The sequence below is a fragment of the Pseudonaja textilis genome, chromosome 9 (assembly GCF_049901715.1).
Source record: "Pseudonaja textilis isolate UNSWEBS1 chromosome 9, rPseTex1.2, whole genome shotgun sequence".
Classification (NCBI taxonomy): Eukaryota; Metazoa; Chordata; class Lepidosauria; order Squamata; family Elapidae; genus Pseudonaja; species Pseudonaja textilis.
Window position 1 is genome coordinate 23,386,199 of NC_141998.1, and position 18,166 is coordinate 23,404,364.

At 42.9% G+C, this 18,166-nt stretch overlaps 2 long non-coding RNA genes across 2 annotated transcripts in view; both read left to right on the top strand.

The window, feature by feature from the left end:
* The window catches only part of LOC148125063 (uncharacterized), a 558,115-nt gene that overhangs the window by 195,499 nt on the left and 344,450 nt on the right, over positions 1 to 18,166 (top strand). The gene's annotated exons all lie outside the window — the stretch shown is intronic.
* LOC148125065 (uncharacterized) lies at positions 9,174 to 17,490 on the top strand. The gene is made up of 3 exons (XR_015744683.1): positions 9,174 to 9,368; positions 12,195 to 12,826; positions 16,364 to 17,490. It is a non-coding gene; the product is annotated as an uncharacterized LOC148125065 (long non-coding RNA).

The window sequence follows — 18,166 nt, forward strand, 5'->3', positions numbered from 1 at the left end:
AGCCATACCCAGGCTCCTTGCTGTCTCCTTCTTCCTCACACAGCAAATATTGCTTCAGTTTCCAAGCAGCCCTCAACTCTCTCACACGGAGACAGATGAATACCAATGGATGCTGGTGGGCACGGGGAGAATTTTTCTCCCCTTAGACACAAGAACAGTTTTTTCCCAAAAGCCATCCCTCTGCTAAACAAATAATTCCCTCAACACTGTTCAACTGTTTACAAAGTGTGCATTACTATTACTCTTAATCTTCTCATCACTCCTTATCACCCATCCCCTCCCATTTGTGACTGTATGACTGTAACTTCGTTGCTTGTATCCTTACAGTTTATATTGACTGTTTCCTAGTATGATTTGATTGCTTATTGAACCCTATGATTATCATTAAGTGTTGTACCTGATGATTCTTGACTCTTGATGAATGTAGGTGTCTTTTATGTACACTGAGAGCATTTGCACCAAGACAAATTCCTTGTGTGTCCAATCACACTTGGCCAATAAAGAATTCAATTCCATTTGATTTGATTTGATTTGATTTGATTCCGTTTGATTCCATTCGATTCGATTCGATTCGATTCCATTCTATTCTATTATTTTCCTTCTCAAAAATTAAGCCCAACCACATAGTTTCACAGTGAAGCACAGGTATTGAGCTAGTTCTCTGAAAAGACCGCAATTTTGGAAATCCCTAAGGATTCCTCCTCAACTTTCAAGCAGCTTCCTACCTCTTCTGTCCAACCTGAGGTTTTGGAAGTACTTCCTCAGCAGTGGCTCAGAGCATTCATGTTGACGTGCAGGTCACTGGTTATGGAGGAATCCATTCTTGAGACTTCAGAGCCTTCTTTCAGCCTCGATTTGGTCAGGGCAACGATCATGGTTTTTCTGTGTTTCTTTAACCCCTAGCACAGGAGTTGTCCTACTCTGAAACCCTCCGACTTTCTAAAATGATAAATGATTTGTGCGCCTGCCATGAATCAAAGTAATGCTTTTGTGGAGGTTGGTCCAAAGGTAAACAGAGAAGAAACTTTTTCATAATTACCTTTTAATCTATGTATCACCGGGGGTCTCCAGCTTTGCAGAATCACATCTGCAAACGTTGGGGCTCGTTCAGGAAATCAAAACAGTTTTGACAGCACCCACGTCCTGCCTGTTCAGGGCCGATCGGGTTTAAAATAAATCAGTAGTCTCCAGGGTGCCAAGGTGCAGTTTGAGAGCCTCTGCTCTCCTTGAAGGTATATTGTAAGTAGAGTTTCTCTGAATTTTCCAATCAGTATGGATGCTGCAGCTTCAGAAAAATATCTGGAGAAAAGGTTTAGCGAGCTGCTGCAGAAAGATTTGCAGAAGACTTCCCTACTCCACCCCACCCTGTGGTCTGGTGGGACTGTGGGACTTTGGTTTTATACCACGCTCCCCAACTGTGCAATGACTCAATCCTGAGTCAGTGCAAGAGGGAGAAAGGTGCTGCATAGATAGAGCAGTTTACATCATTTAAAACCTATCATTTCGTGGATGTCAAAAAAGGGAAGAATTAAGCGAGACAGTAAGATCAGTGTGGCAGTTAAGATCAAAACATTGGGGGGGAAAGTATCTGTCACATGCAAAGAATAACTGTCAAAGAATCACCTGATCTTTATGTGACTCAGGTATTCCATAATCTGATGTATCCATGAAGAAAGGCCTAGTCACTCCTTAAGGTACTTCTTTTTTTCCCTTCCCAATGATAAGCCGTTCCGATGATCAGCTGTGCAAAGATCCCCCTCGCTGTCTTACTGCTTTGCCCAGGAGGCTTCCTTGAGGGCCAGGAGGAAAAAAATGGGGGGGTGCCAAAGAAGAAGAAGGAGGAGGAGGAGGAGGAGGAGGAGGAGGAGGAGGAAGAAGAAGAAGAAGAAGAAGAAGAAGAAGAAGAAGAAGAAGAAGAAGAAGAAGAAGAAGAAGAAGAAGAAGAAGAAGAAGAAGAAGAAGAAGAAGAAGAAGAAGAAGAAGAAGAAGAAGAAGAAGAAGAAGAAACAGCCATGCCCACCCAGTCACATGGTTGTGCACCCACCTAGTCACACCCAGAGAGCTGGAATCCCACCCTGGAAGAGAATATTAGCTTAGGGTTGAACTGTGACATCGTACATGCTCTCTGAGTTGGGTTGTTTTGTTGCACAAATTTCATTACCAAACTACGTAACCTTACCAATACTAGAAGGTTTTGCTCTCTTGATATATACAAGTGGTTTGTCTGTCAGTGTTGTTGGATGTTTTCTTGGTGATTCCTTGATTAGACTGTTGTTTGATGTTTGTTTGCTTGAGTTGATAGCTTCTTTATTGGGGTATTGTTTGACACTAGTGTTAATCTTGGTCTTAATCTCTGCTTATCTGAGTGTTGATTGCTGGCAAAGAGGTGTTTCAGTTTTTTTATTTCCTTTTGGCTTTTTGATTCTTTCTTTTGAATGGCATGTACATATCGTTTATCTCTATGTGCCTGTCGATGGCTGATGCCAAGTTTCTAGGAATTCTTTAGCATTTTTGGACTCGGTTTGATTTAGTGTGCTCCCAGTTTCCCAGTTGAAACTATGGTGAAGTCTGTCCATGTGTAAAGATGCCATTAGGTCTTGCATGTCTGCTTTGGGCCTTTAGACAACATCCTTGTTAGCAATGTGTATGGGTAAACTTTAACCGAGATATGGCTTCTTCCATCTGTAATCAGCAATGGAGACAGTTAATCTTGGTGCATTCACGGCCTGGCTCTGGTCTAGGGTGATATTCTTAGGGTCTCCCCTTGTGGGGGAGAGGACAGGAGACCATTGCTTACCAATCTGGCAAATGTCATTAAATGCAGATAATACTTGTGAAGTTGTTAGGGGTGACATCTTGACGTTCTCAGTTCTGCTCTTGGGAGATAGGAAACACTGGGGAGAAAAGAAAACAGATTACTAATTCTACATATCTTTCTAGTTAGTAGTCTAGTTCTAGTCTTGTGTTAGAAAATTGTTTAGGTTTTCTTTTCCATGGGGCCAAATAACAAATGTGTCATCAATGTATCTTAACCATAGTTTGGGTTTGTGGGAGGCATTGGCTAGGGCTCTGGATTCAAATTCTTCCATGAACAGGTTTGCAATGACGGGTGACAGTGGTGATCCCATAGGGGCTCCTTCAAATTGCTTGTATCTTTGTCCTTTGTATATGAAATATGTGTTGGTTAAGCTGTGTTCCATTAGTTCCATGAGGTGTTTGGGTGGTTGGTATTTATTTTTGATGATTTTGAGAGTTTCTTTTATCAGGACTTGAGTGAATAGTGAAAGCACGTCAAAACTTATTTATAAAGATAATATATGTATATGTATATACATATACATACATGTGGATCTTTGGTTGTTCGGGTTTTCTCCCGCGTAAGATTCGAAGTATCTAGGCAACGTTTCGATGAAGTCTCATTCATCATCTTCAGGCTTCTGTCTCCGGCTCTGTGCTTCTCAGAGTAATGGAGATTGTAGCTGCTTCCTCCTTTTAACTGCCAGTGGGGGTGGGACTTGATTGGGTGGGGGCTTGGCTGTGTTCTGATTGGGTGGGGGTGTGTTCTCATTGGTAGGGGGTTTGGCTGTGTTCTGATTGGTTGGAACAAAATGCTTAGCCGATGAACAATACCAAAAAACCGAACTACACACTCTCACCAACGTACTTACAGCCAATGGATTCCAAAGAAAGAAGATTACCCACCTATTCCAAAAAGAAACCCCAACCAAAATCCAAGACAGAGAACAAGAAAACGGCAAAGCCCTCCTCCCATATATAAAAGGCACTACAGACAAAATTAGCAAGATCCTCCAAAAACACAACATCAAAACAGCATTCTGCACAAACAGAAAAATATCCACCATCCTAAGAAACCCCAAAGACAAAATCGAATTAGAAAACCAAGGAGTATACGAAATCCCTGCACTGCCTGCCCTACCACATACATTGGACAAACTAACAGAAGAATAAGTGCACGCATTGAAGAACATAAGAACTCAATCAAAAAAGAAGAAACGACCTCTTCCCTGGTCCAACACCTCAAAGCCACAGGACATGAAATTGATTTTAAAAATACCAGAACTATCGCCAAAACTGAACACTTCAACAGCAGAATAATCAGAGAAGCCATAGAGATAGAAAAACGCCCACACAGCATGAACAAACAAGATGACACCTCCCGCCTTCCAGCCATTTGGAAACCCGCCTCATGAACAGACGAGTACCTAACATGAAAAAGGATACCGGACCCACACCCATGAGAGCCACACAAGATGCCACCACCACACTTCCATGTAGAAAACAGACTCCCACCCATTCAGAAAATGAGAAACGACCATGGACCAGAAGCTGCACTGCAGCTGCATCACTACCCACTTCAAACCCCTCTGAGCCCTACATGAAGCAAACCGACACCCACTATGAAGATGCAGCAGGACCACGAACTAGAAGCCAAACAGCAAGATCACAACTCTCCAGCTCAAATCCCCAGCAACTAAGACTAACCTGAGCACAACCAAGCCCCCACCTGAACAGAACACGCCTCAACCAATCAGAACACGGCTAACCCCCAACCAATCAGAACACAGCCAAACCCCCTACCAATGAGAACACACCCCCACCCAATCAGAACACAGCCAAGCCCCCACCCAATCAAGTCCCACCCCCACTGGCAGTTAAAAGGAGGAAGCAGCTACAATCTCCATTACTCTGAGAAGCACAGAGCCGGAGACAGAAGCCTGAAGATGATGAATGAGACTTCATCGAAACGCCTAGATACTTCGAATCTTACGCTGGAGAAAACCCAACAACCAAAGATCCACATATAAATACCCATGAACCCTCAGAAAACATATACATACATATACATACATATATACACATACATACATATACATACGTTATCTTTATAAATAACTCAACAGTGAATATACATAACATGTATAAATGGAGGGACCGCACTAAAAACAAATTTGTTCATAAGCTGTGAGAGAATTCATTTCATTCATGTTTAAATGCAGCAAGTGTTAATTCATGTCTGAATTCAACAATTGTTGCTCAGTTTACACATGAGACTTAAAATTCAGTTATTCCTTAATTTTACATGCATCTTTCATTGTCTTACAAAAAAATTCTACATATGCTAGATAAATGTCTACCAAACATGCATATGCAGTAATGAAAACCATGCACAGATTTAATGGCTTCGGAAGAAACAGATTGTGTTTCTTAGGCAAAAAATTTTTTTAAAGTGATGGGAGAGATTGCCTCCAAACACATAGAAAATTTTGTTTCATGTGTATTTGTTTGAAAAGAAAATTAGCAGAGGCGTAAGATAAATCAGTTTTTAAAAGGGAAGAAGAAAAGCAGAGGAACTGGAGTTGAGAGAGTCACAAAAACGAGGAACTCAAAATAAGTTGATGGATTCAGTTGTGCCAAAACGGCAGAGTTTAGAAGAACCATCCTTTGGAACCACGTGGCCTCCAAGAACATTTAGCACAATAATGTTACCAATTATCCATCAGATAAAGAATATCTGATGGTTCAGATGGTGTCAGCCTTCAAGATTTCTTTCCTTTGCTTTGCATCTTTCGGCTGTCATAAGTAAAGTGGGGGGAGGGGTGAAATAGTTATGGGAAGCGAGCTGGAGGTTTCAGAGAATAAACTGTATAAATTGGGGGCAGGTGAGTTTCTTGTTTATGCTACTTTCTTATGCTATGCGCGAGCGCACCTCTTTATCAAAATATGTCAAGGTCAACGGACAGATGCCACATCACCACCTGAAGATGCCCACATGACATTACATACAACCTTTAATTGGATGGATAGTTTGAATTATTGTCGGTGGGGACGTTGCCATCACTTTGTATATGTGATTTGCGCACTCATTTTCTCAGATTCAGAATTCCTTTGATGCTACCACTTGATTACCAGTAAAAGATACCTTTTCTCTAATGAATGGAGTCTTAAGTATTTCTTTCTTGGATTTTGAATGGAGCACCAGCTGACAGATGGACATCAGCAAGGCTGGTTTCTAATATTTGAAGATTTACTTTCATTTCGGGGTGCTTGTGAACATTCAGCAACACCACCACGGGCCAACTCTGAGGAGACCCGAAGTATTTTCAACCAGGGATAAGAACTGCCTTACAGAGTGGATTATTCAGAAGTTGTGGGAACTTCATCACTGGAAGCTTTCAAGAAGAGATGGGACTGCCATTGGTCAGAAATGGTGTAAGGTCTCCAGCTTGGGCGGGGGGTTTGGACTAGATGACCTACAAGGTCCCTTCCAACTCTGTTATTCTGTATATGAGACTTATGAGAGCATAACTGGCTTACGGATAGGGACTTATGGATATATACATATCATTTTACAGCCTCTCAAAAAGCCAGCCATGGCTATGTTTCTCTGATCAAACCTTACACTGCTTTCAATAATTGACAACACGTGTGGAATCTTGATGTTGAAAGCAATCCCTACTGTACAAAGAAAGAGGAATTGTTTTTAGTACCTCCTCACCAGAGATTTCTTTCCCACATTCCTGAAAAGGGAGGGGATGCCCAGCTCCTAACACTCCCAAGCTGTAAGTATCTCAAGGTCAACAGCGCAAGGCTATTGATTCTGAAAAATGATAATGATGAAGAATGTATTGGAACACAGAAAGTTGCCTCAGTTCGTTGCCCACAGCTGCTAAACGTTTCTTACCATAAACAGGGATTTAAAGCATTTGGATTGAGCATACCTCAGAGATTGCTTAGTTCCTTTTAGTGGATTAGGGTCATTGTTGTGCAAAATGGCCATCACAATGCCATCCTACGAGAGGCCTAATATCTCCCAAATTAATGCATCTAATAGCCAAGGTCAACCAAGTTCTACTACAGAGAGACATTTAGTCTCGCTGACATTAAAATGCAACACAATTAATTGTAATGATGCCCCCCCCCTTTTTAAATCTTTTCATTGCAAAATAAAAGGATAGGAAATGATTAAAATAGATGAATCACCCAGAAGTTCCCAAACTCAATAAGCTTCTTCTTATAAAGACCAGTCAGATGCCTACAGAATAATAATCAATAGGACATGGAAATCAACCATTCAGTAGCTTCTCTTTACATGCTAGCCATTGGTTTGACCTGATTTACACAGCCTACTAGCATGCATAAAGCATGCATAAACTGCAATTTGTACAGCACATTAAACTAGAAACCCTAGTTGGGTTAAGGATGGGTCTCAAAAATCCACTATTTCAGAAATGAGTAAAGCGTTTTAGTGCTTGAGTAAAGAAAGTTTATCTCTTAGCAAGAGATAAAAAGTACCTTAAAAGTTCGTATTGCTATTCTTGTTAAGTAACCTGGTTTAATACCATCATCATATCTTTATTATCATCAATGTTTGTTAACAGTAGCATTTGTCTGGAGGGAAAAAAAAATCCCAACTACTCATCAGCAACCATTTTAAAAATGCAGAGTAACTAACCAAACCAATGACATCATAAACTAATAATAGAAATATAAACAAAAAACACATTAGAGTCATTGACATAAGAGTTATCTGAGATGCCCTAAATAAAATCTCAATTAAAAGCACAAGAAACAGAATTAAGAGGCTGGGGACTATTATTAGCAATTGAAGAGATTGCTCTTTTCTTTCTCTTTATTTGCCGATTGCTTTTTCCAAATCAGCCACAGTTAGTCTAGCGAAATAACCCGGGTTTGAATCCCAGAAGGGTGTAGCTAGCTAACGAGAGCTAAATAGCTTGAAATAAATCTATACCAGTCAAAACTATACCACTCAAAATTTCTGCTACTGGTTCTCCAGAACTGGTCAGAACCTGCTGAGTACCACCTCTGCATGTATTATGTACATACTTATACCAGTTTATACTTGTACGTTTATATGTTCTGTTTTTTCACATACAGGCTTGACAAACTAAACTAAATAAATAAAAAGAAATAAGAATAAACCTTTCCTTCTTTTAAATGAGTTGGCGGGAAGAGCTACTTTGCTGCTTGATTGGGCTGCCAACCCTAGTCACCTTTTGCTGTAACGAGAAGAAGAAGAAAGAGTTGTGGGGTGTGTGAGTGTGTGTGTGTGTGTGTGTGTTTTTAATGTCGCAAAGGCTTTTGAATTTCATTCCTCCAGAATCCGAGACAGATGGTTTTAATTTTCAGCCCAGGGTCTCCTGCCATGGCTAGGAGCACCAGCCTCCTTCTGCTTTGTTCCTTCCAGCCTCTGGACCTGCAGGCGAAGCACTCCTGGCAGAGGTTTGTTGCTCCAGCGGAACTGGAACGGGGGAATTGGGGCAAAAGGTGAATATCAACAGCAGGAGGGCTGCAACGCTCAAAGCCAGACCCAATAGGTTGAGTTTCCCTCTCCTCCCTCGTTGGCATCCCGCAGGCATTAAAACCCTCACCTGGTCCCCTGGTCAGAAGCAGTGATGCAAAGTTGCTGAAGCATTTAATAACAGAATAAGAGAGGTGGAAGGGACCTTGGAGGTCTTCTAGTCCAGCCCCCTTGCTTGGGCAGGAGAATCATTTCAGATGAGAGGATCTCCAGTTCTCTTCTTTAAAAACCTCCAGTGATGGAGAGCACCCATGACTTCCGGAGCAAAGTTGTTCCACTGATGAAATGTTCGAACAGTCAGGAAATTCCTCCTTGGTTCTCGGTTGCTTCTCTCCTTGATGAGTTTCCCTCCGTTGCTTCTTTTTCCTGCCTTCTGGTGCTTTGATCCTCTTTTCTTTGGGGCAGCCCTCAAATGTTGGAATGTGCTCTCATGTCACCTGTAGTCCTTCTTTTCACTAAATTAGATATACCCAATCCCTACAACCATTGTTCATATGTGTTCGCCTCCAGTCCCCTAATCCTCTTTGTCGCTCGTCTCTGCACTCTTTCGAGAGTCTCGACATCTTTTTTTATAATATGGTGACCGAAATTGAATGCGGTATTCCAAGTGTGGTCTTATTAAGGCTTTCTAAAGTGGCACTTTATAAAATGGTACATTGGTTTCCTTCCTGCTTTCTTCCATTTGCCTCCCTTCGCTTAGAGGTCTCATTTCCTGTTAAATCCCTGTCTCACAAAGGCCATTGGCACTAGGGCATGGCATAGGCCCATCCACCACCGCCATAAATCGAGTATAAAGTAAACTTTCTTTTACAGGATGCAAGTGTTCTGGCTCAGAGATGATCTGCTCCTGCAAAGCAATAGAACTCATGAGTCCAAATGGAACTTCACGACGGTCTTTTCTGTACTTTGAAAGTCATCCTCAGCTTCAATGGGCACAGAAGAGTGAAGGGTAAAAACATTGCCATAGGAGGCAGTGATGGGGTGTTCGAATCAACATTTTGTCCAGCTCCCGCCCCAACGTGGAAAGGTAAGTTTAAATGTAAAGTTTAATTGTAAATGGAAAGGAAGGAAGGGGGAATGGAGGAAGGAAGATAGGAAGAAAGGATGGGAGGGAGGGAAGGAGGAAGGTAGGAAGGAAGAAGGAAGGAAGGAAGGAAGGAAGGAAGGAAGGAAGGAAGGAAGGAAAGAAAGAAAGAAAGAAAGAAAGAAAGAAAGAAAGAAAGAAAGAAAGAAAGAAAGAAAGAAAGAAAGAAAGAGAAAGAAGTGAGGGAGAGAGGGAGGGAGGGAGGAGAGTTTGAAAGGGAGGGAGGGAGGAAGAAAGGGAGAGAGGGATGAAAGAGAATGATGAGTGAATGGAGGGAGGGAGGAAAGTGATGAAAAGAAGGAAGGAAGGAAGGAAGGAAGGAAAAGAGGAAGAAAAGGAGGGAAGGAGGAAGAAAGAGGGAGGGAGGAGAGTTATGAAAGGAAAAAAGGGAGGGAGGAATTGGAATGATCGAAGGAAGGAAGAAAGGAAGGAAGGAAGGAGGGAAAGAAATGACAAAGCCACAATATCTGCATGGCAAAAATACTCTTTCTCTCTCATACGTGTGTACAACATCATCATCATCACACACACACACACACAAAAGGGGCAGAGTTTGTGTTGTGTTGCTACAACACTACTTCTGTCATTTTCCCCATCTCATGAGCTTCTAGCCCCACTCACCACTTGGTTCGATTCCACTCATTGTTGAGACCCTCCACAAGTGACGGTGGGAAAATATGACCTTATGTGAAGTTTCCTCTTATGGGGAAAGATAGGAGAACGTGCATGCACACCCAGAGAGACTTCCCTGCACACAGATCAGAAGAGCAGCAAATGACAACCCTGGCTTGCTCTGTGCCCCCTCGGCCAACTCCCTCATGAGGGCTATGCACACCAACCAGTGTCGCTTGCAACACAGCGGAAGCTGTTCCCTCTGGTCACAATCTTGGGGTCCAAGAACAGGATTCTAACACGAACACATTAAAATTAGCATATCAAAGGAGCCCCATCGCATGGGCCCGATGGAGAAAAACCATCCCTTCCTTTTCTATCGTCCTCCGAAATAAAGGCAAGTCTTTTAACAAGTGCTAAACTTTAAAAACCAACATACACACGTGAACATGTATGCACCTTCTTTTTTTGAAAAAAAAAAGAAGAAGAAAGGGGAGAAAAAAACCCCAACTCACTCCTTTCTCTCATTATGTCTGGTTTTGCATTTTAATGCGCCTTGCTTTAAAGCAGCCTTCATTGATATTCTGCTTCAGCCTGTGTTTGCCTGTATCTCTTGGGGAATTTTTGCTTCAGTTATTACTAATTCTACAGCACAGCCTTCCCTTTGCGTCCTGGTAATTTCCTTCTCTGGTAGAAAATGGTGCCGATATTTCAGACACGGCGGGGATGGGGAGTGGGAAGGGGCCCTCTGAGCTGGGGTGGAGGGACTGCACCAGAATGTTTTTTGTTGTTGTTGTTGTTTATTCGTTTCTCGTATTCGGTTTAGAAGCTGCTTGAGTCCTAGACTTTGGGCAGCTCACATAATTAAGGGGAAGGGAGGAAACAATGAAAAAAGCACATGATTCGAATGAGGAGGAGGAGAGAAGGGAGGAGGGGAGGGGAGGGAAGAGGAGGAGGAGGAGGAGGAAGAGGAGGAGTGACAAGAAGGAAAAGGGGAAGGGAAGGAGGAGGAGAAAGAAGTAGAAGAAGGAAGAGGAGGAAGAGGAAGAAAGAGAAGGGGGAGAGGATAGAGGAGGGCAGGAGGAGGAGAAAGAGGAAAAGGAGAAGAGGAGGAGGAGGAGACCCATGCTCTTCCTCCTCCTCTTCCCCTCCCCTCCCATTCCTCTTCCTCTTCCTCCTCCTCATCCTCCTCCTCTTCTTCTCCTTCTCCTTCTCCTTCTCCTTCTCCTCCTCCTCCTCCTCCTCCTCCTCCTCCTCCTCCTCCCTCCTCCTCCTCCTCCTCCTCCTCCTCTCTTCTTCTTCTTCTTCTTCTTCTTCTTCTTCTTCTTCTTCTTCTTCTTCTTCTTCTTCTTCTTCTTCTTCTTCTTCTTCTTCTTCTTCTTCTTTTTCTTTTTCTTTTTCTTTTTCTTTTTCTCCTCCTCCTCCTCCTTCTCCTCTTATTCTCCCTCCTCTTATATAACCCATTTGCCTTCTAGCCCATATTACTTTTCAGGTAATCACCAATCTCTGGAGGAAACCATTTTTATTATATTTCGGAACAAATGGGCAGATTTTTAGGCCTTCTTCTGCCCTTTTGTAAATTCTATTATTAGAGACACGATGTTTATGTTTTTATTTTAATATGATTGGGACTCTGAGAATGGGAAACATAACAGGCAAGCAATCTTAAAACCAACAACAAACTTTTCTTGTTCATGTATACCACCTTGAGATTCTTAAGCAAACTTCAAGTCCCTCTGATTACCTGGCTTAAGGAAATGTAAATACATGCTTTACATGTTTGGACGTGTTTTAAGAAACTTAAAATTAGAACCACGTTGAAGCTTTGGGCTTTCAGGTCTATTATTGGTAGATGGTCCCTGCAATTTTTGGAATGCCACACACATTTTGAGGTCTTTGTGGAATCCCTTCATTTGATTCTTCTCATTTAACAAGGGGGGGGGCACTGCAGAATCAGGCCCAGAAATAGAAATATTTGAGGGGGTGGGCAAATCACTGCACACCTGACATGACATCATCCCACATATGACACAGGTTATGTAATGGGCATCTGTTATTGAATTCAGCCAGGTGATAGCATGGTTCATATGAGGTTATCATGACCTGTACAGAATGTTTAGGTCTTACAGTCAATTCACCCAACTGTTTGTTTTTCAGAAAGTGGAATTCTGGAACCGGTTGGATTCATAGGCATCAGATTTCCATGAGAGAGGTGAAGAGAATCTCTTCCAAGTCTTTGTGATCCGGTGGACACAATTCCACCAGGACTGTCTTTCCATAACAGTCTCTCCACTTCGAGCACAAGACTTGCAAAATTGTTAGTACTTCTGCCATCTGTGGCAGGATCTCATCATCTTGTCTTCTGCTCTTCTCTTTTTCAATTGCTTTTGACTCTTCTCAGCATTAACGGCCTTCTCCGTTGACTTTGAGGTTCACCCAATGTCTCCAAACATGCTTCAGCTTCATTTCGGGAGGGATCTCAGGGAACCTTCTGGTTTGATGTCCTCCAGTTTTGAACAAATTGTTCTTCTTGGAGTCTCCAGTCCCAATTGCCCCACAAGGTAGTCTGCAACCAAAGAAATTATTCTTCACCTGTGTTTTTCTGAAAGCAGAATAAGTAGAATCTATATTGTCTCAAGTCTAAAATGGGTAGCAGTGCCCTGAAGTGATATGAAATGCTGAGGAAATATCTGTCCATCCTTTGTGCTTTTCAATGAGAGGGTAAGGTGGAGCGTGTCTTGGAAACAATGTCCCTAAGTTCTCATCGCTGATGGCTGGAGGTGCTGAAGGTAATAACCCTGGCAGATATTTGTTTCGGAACAAGGCTAGCCATATGACAATCCACCAAAGGCACTCAGTCAAAGTTCTGGCCAATTTGTAATCTAACACAACTGTTTAAGTTGCGTTGGATAACAAATATTAAATAGTTAATGTAACTATTTAAGCCTTAGTAAGACTACATCTAGAATACTGCATCCAGTTTTGATCACCACACTATAAAAATGATGTTGAGACTCTAGAAAAAGTGCAGAGAAGAGCAACCAAGATGATGAAGGGACTGGAGGCTAAAACATATGAAGAACAGTTGCAGGAACTGGGCATGGCTGGTCTAGTGAAGAGAAGGACCAGGAGAGACAGGGTAGCAGTCTCCCAATATTTGAGGGGCTGCCATAGAGAGGAGGGTGTCAAGCTATTTCTCATATCACCTGAAGGCCAGACAAGGAATAATGGATAGAGACTGAACAAGGAGAGATTCAACCTGGAAATAAGGAGAAATTTTCTGACGGTGAGAACAATCAACCAATGGAACAGAAGTTGCCTTTGGAGGTTGTGGGAGCTTCATCACTGGAGGCTTTCAAGATGAGACTGGACTGCCATTTGTCAGAAATAGTGTAGTAGTGTAGTAGTAGTCTCCTGTTTGGGTGGGGGAGGGGGTTGGACTAGATGACCTACAAGGTCCCTTCCAATTCTGTTCATCTGTAAAACTGTAAACTATTTGCCTCTTTAGGGGTGCAAGAAAGGGATGTTGAAACACCCCTCCACTCTTCCTTTCTCTTTAAGCCCATCTTAAGGCGACAAACTCTAGTCTCGATGCAGCCTCCGTGTGGGATTAATTTTGTTTTCAAACCTGCAAGTAGAAACCCATTGCTCTATAGCCTTGTGTTCTTGGGAGGACCCTGGTGGCCCCTGATAAATGCAGATTTTATGAACCAGTCCTGCATGTTATCTACAGGAGTGTGTATGCCTAGATATATGCTTCTCTCTCTCTCTCCCTGTGCGCTGTGTGCTTACGTAATTGTTCATGAATAGTTAACAACTGATGGGAGAACAACTGTGCAAGCTTTGGCAAACCAAAATCAGGCCAGGCTTTTATCTTTCTATGAGAAAAGCTGTGCTTATCTTCTTCCCCGCCTCTCTCCTTGCCGGTCTCCACCTACTGTAGACTCCCACACGCAGGGAGTTCCACCAATTCTTAACCCTTACTTAATTTACAGCTTTCCTGGACCAATAAATTCTGACCAAAGAACTGGGGGTCGAAACGGTCATTTAAACTGAGGCCCAGAGGTGGTATGCAGCCGGTTCTGACCGGTTAGTGGAAATTTTGAGTAGTTTAGAGAACCGGTAAATCCCACCTCCGACTGGCCCCGCCCCCACCTATTCTCTGCCTCCCATTGAGTCCCAGCTGATCGGCTGGGTCTCCTTTGGTTGCCCTGCACAGGAGAACGGAGCTGGAAAGCAGGTTAGTGGGGCGGGGGAGAGAGTGGGGATTTTGCAGTATCCTTCCCCTGTTATTCCGCCCCCAAGACACACCCAACAAGCCATGTCCACAGAACGAGTGGTTAAAAAAAATTGAATCCCACCACTGCCGATCCCCCTTTTTGGAGGCTGAGGACGGAGGCCCTGAACCATGTGGGACCATCACTACTCAATGTGGAGTGATGAACATGAAGCATCGAGGTGACCATGTCTGTCAGGTGCAACACTGATGTGTCTTGTAGAAGGTATTTTTCCATCTGATGGGAAGGGATTTGAGCCTTGATTCTTTTGTGCATTGATGACAGCAATATAAGTAACCTGGAGCGAACTGATTCAACGGTGAGATGATAACCATGACTCAACCACTAGTCTATAAAAGTAAACAAACCTCACATCCTTCTAGCACTGATGAATGAACACTGATGTTACCTACTTTGATAATGAAACATCTGTAAGAAAACAACCAAGTTTAGAGAGCACCAAGGACCCCACAGTCCAATCCGGAACTATAAATATTCTCTTCTATCAATACTTAAGCCTAAGCAACTTGGATCCTCAACTATCAGATTGCGCTAAGAAGAGATTTACTATGGACTTACTGGTGGTTAACTTGATCGTGGTTTACTTAACTTGGCTTTCTGGATTTACACCACATTCAGAACCACAAGCTAATTGTGTGGAATAATTTTCAAGAAGCTCGAATATATTTCTCTATCTGGTGTTTAATGTGTCACAAGAAGATATGTTTAAAGGGAAGGAATAAAGAGCACAGTTCAAGGTGAACAAGCAAAGAAGGATAGAAACCAGGAAGACCACAGATAAGGAAATGTCATCCAGTCATTTAAAGAACTCCAGTTGAATAAAATTCATGCGGAATGTTGGCCATACAGTCTGCTAGAAAGTGAGAGTTTTCTAAGTCAAAGCCCTTCCTTTTTAGCAAATTCTTACTCCTAAGTAAACCTGGTTTTCTCAAAGATACTTTGAGAAGTTTCAAGAATTTGAACCTTATCTACCTGCACTTTCTAGGGCTAGGTGGTGCTGTCTGTGATTCAGTGGTGGGATTCAATTTTTTTTACTACCAGTTCTGTGGGCATGGCTCAGTGGGCGTGGCAGGGGAAGGTTACTGCAAAATCCCATTCCTTCTCCATCTCACTAACCTGCTTTCCAGCTCCATTCTCCTGTGCAGGGCAACTTATTGTACCCTATAACTATCATTAAGTGTCATACCTTATGATTCTTGACTCTTGATGAATGTATCCTTTATGTATACTGAGAGTATTTTCACCAAGACAAATTCCTTGTGTGTCCAATGACACTTGGCCAATAAAGAATTCTATTCTATTCTATTCTATTCTATTCTATTCTGTTCTGTTCTGTTCTGTTCTGTTCTGTTCTGTTCTGTTCTGTTCTGTTCTATTCTATTCTATTCTATTCTATTCTATTCTATTCTATAGAAAACCCAGTAGATCAGCTGGGACTCAGAAGGCAGAGAATAGATGGGGTTGGCAGGACCAGTCAGAGGTGGTATTTGCTGGTTCTCCCAACTGCTCAACATTTCTGCTACCGGTTCTCCAGAACCGGTCAGAACCTGTGGAATACCACCTCTTGTGTGATCCCATCAATCAGGTAGGTGATCTTTCTTCACATGGGACCTTGACTCCAGACTGGAACTTTCCTGTGCTCCAGACCTTTAGCTCCAAGTTGGAGCTTCCGCATGTCAAGGATGGACCTTTCAGTAAAAAGTCTTCAGTTGAAGACTTGTTTCTTTCTTCCAGCCCTTCCGGTTCTTATCAGCTAAATCTTTTCATTCAAAAGCAGAGTGCTATACGAAGGAACCTGCTAATACTCCTGTGTCACCACTATTAAATTCTTGTGGTGATAGCGGGAGCATTTTCTGTGCTTGTCCAAACAAAATATCATATCTCAGTGGTAGGCCAAGTGCTTTGCATGCAGAAGATTCCTGAAATCCTGTGGAGAGCTGCTGCTTTGTCTGTATAAATAATCCTGAGCACGGTAGATAAATAATCTGACACAGAATATAACAAATTCTCTTTTCCTTGCAGTGGCAGAGAAGAAAGGATCCATTTATTCCACTTGCTGATTCTGCAGCTCTGCTATCCAAGTTGTACCGATCTCTCTGTAGGAAAGAGCAAGAAATAAGGCTCAACAATGTCAGCCGAGAAGACTTGTTTGCATCTCAGATCCAAGAAATGAAGTTTTGGAAATCAAGAAAGGAGATAAGACTCATCCCCTAGTTTTATTCTGCCCAGGAACAAAGTCTTTAAGATTAATCTTGAAGGACACAGAGTCTTTCATTCACCATCATTAATTTAACGATGGTTCAAAGTTATGATGTCCTCACAAAAAGGGACTGATGGCTTGTCTTCAAAGTTATGCGTCTGTTGTGGCCTGCCAGCGGCCAACAGAGCTGGTGGCAGACTTGGACAGTGAGGATATTGGGGAGGAACACTGGCCAGTCCTGGAGTCTGGGGAGGGTGTGATGAGTTTGCCTGCAATAGCACTTAGACTTATATACCGCTTCACATGGCTTTACAGTTCTCTCTAAGTGGTTTACACCGTCAGCCTCTTTCCCTCAACAATCTGGGTCCTCGTTTTACCCACCTCAGAAGGATGGAAGGCTGAGTCAACTGTGAGCCTGGTGAGACTCAAACTGCTGAATTGCAGGCAGCTGGCAGGCAGCAGAAGTAGCCTGCACTACTGCACTCTAACCAGAGGTGGTATTCAGCAAGTTCTGACCAGTTCTGGAGAACCGGTGGCAGAAATTTTGAGTAGTTTGGAATACCACCTCCGACTGGTCCTGCCCCCATCTATTCTCTGCCTCCCAAGTTCCAGCTGATCAGCTGGGTCTTCCTTTGTTGCCCTGTACAGGAGAACGGAGCTGGAAAGCAGGTTAGTGGGATGGGGAGAGAATGGAGATTTTACAGTATTCTTCCCCTACTATGCCAATCAAGCCACATCCACCAAGCCATGCCCACAGAACTGGTAGTAAAAAATTTTGAATCCCACCCCTGACTCTAACCACTGTACCCAGGGGTGGGATTCAAATTTTTTAACAACCGGTTTTTTGGGCGTGGCTTAGTTGGTGGGCGTGGCCAACTCAACATCACTCACATCGAGGCACGCATCTCCTCGCCCGGCCTTTCAAGACCGTGGGGATGCTGCAACAGTTGTTAAGTGTGAAAAATGGTCATAAGTCACTTTTTTCAGTACCATTGTAACTTTGAATGGTCCCTCCACACAAGCAAAGTACCAGCAAAGGAGGGGAAAAAAACTCCAGAGAAGTTCCTGAGACAGGAAGTCTAGTCCTGCCAAGAATGTAATAAGGGTTAACGGAGAGGCAGTTTCTGTAAGCAACGCCAGAATGTTTCCTTCCTGCTTTCCTTACAGGATTAGCCCAGTAATTTCTTCTAACAACCGGTTCTCCAAGCTGCTTAGAATGTTAACAGCCGGTTCTAGCAAATAGGTGCAAACTGGAAGAATCCCACCCCTGACTGCACCACCATGGCTCAGTTTTTCATTTTGTTTTATTTTTACAATGGGAAAACTACCGACCAAGCCAGTGCCTTCAACCACCTGGTTGGCTTTATGTCCTGAAGGTGACGCACATTTTGGTCCAGACCTACCTTGGTGACGTCATTTTTATCGTTGGCCACACACACCCTGCAGCTTAGAGACACAAGATGGGTAAACCTGCTTTCTTTCCCCCAAGAAAAGTTGCGCACCAACCCAGATGCATGGTTCCAATCCATCACGACAGACCCTCCTTTAAAAATAAGCCCTCTCCTGGCTACCAATTGCAAAACTCCAGTTGCCCAATGCTACAGGAAATAATTTCCTGTTTGCAATCTGAC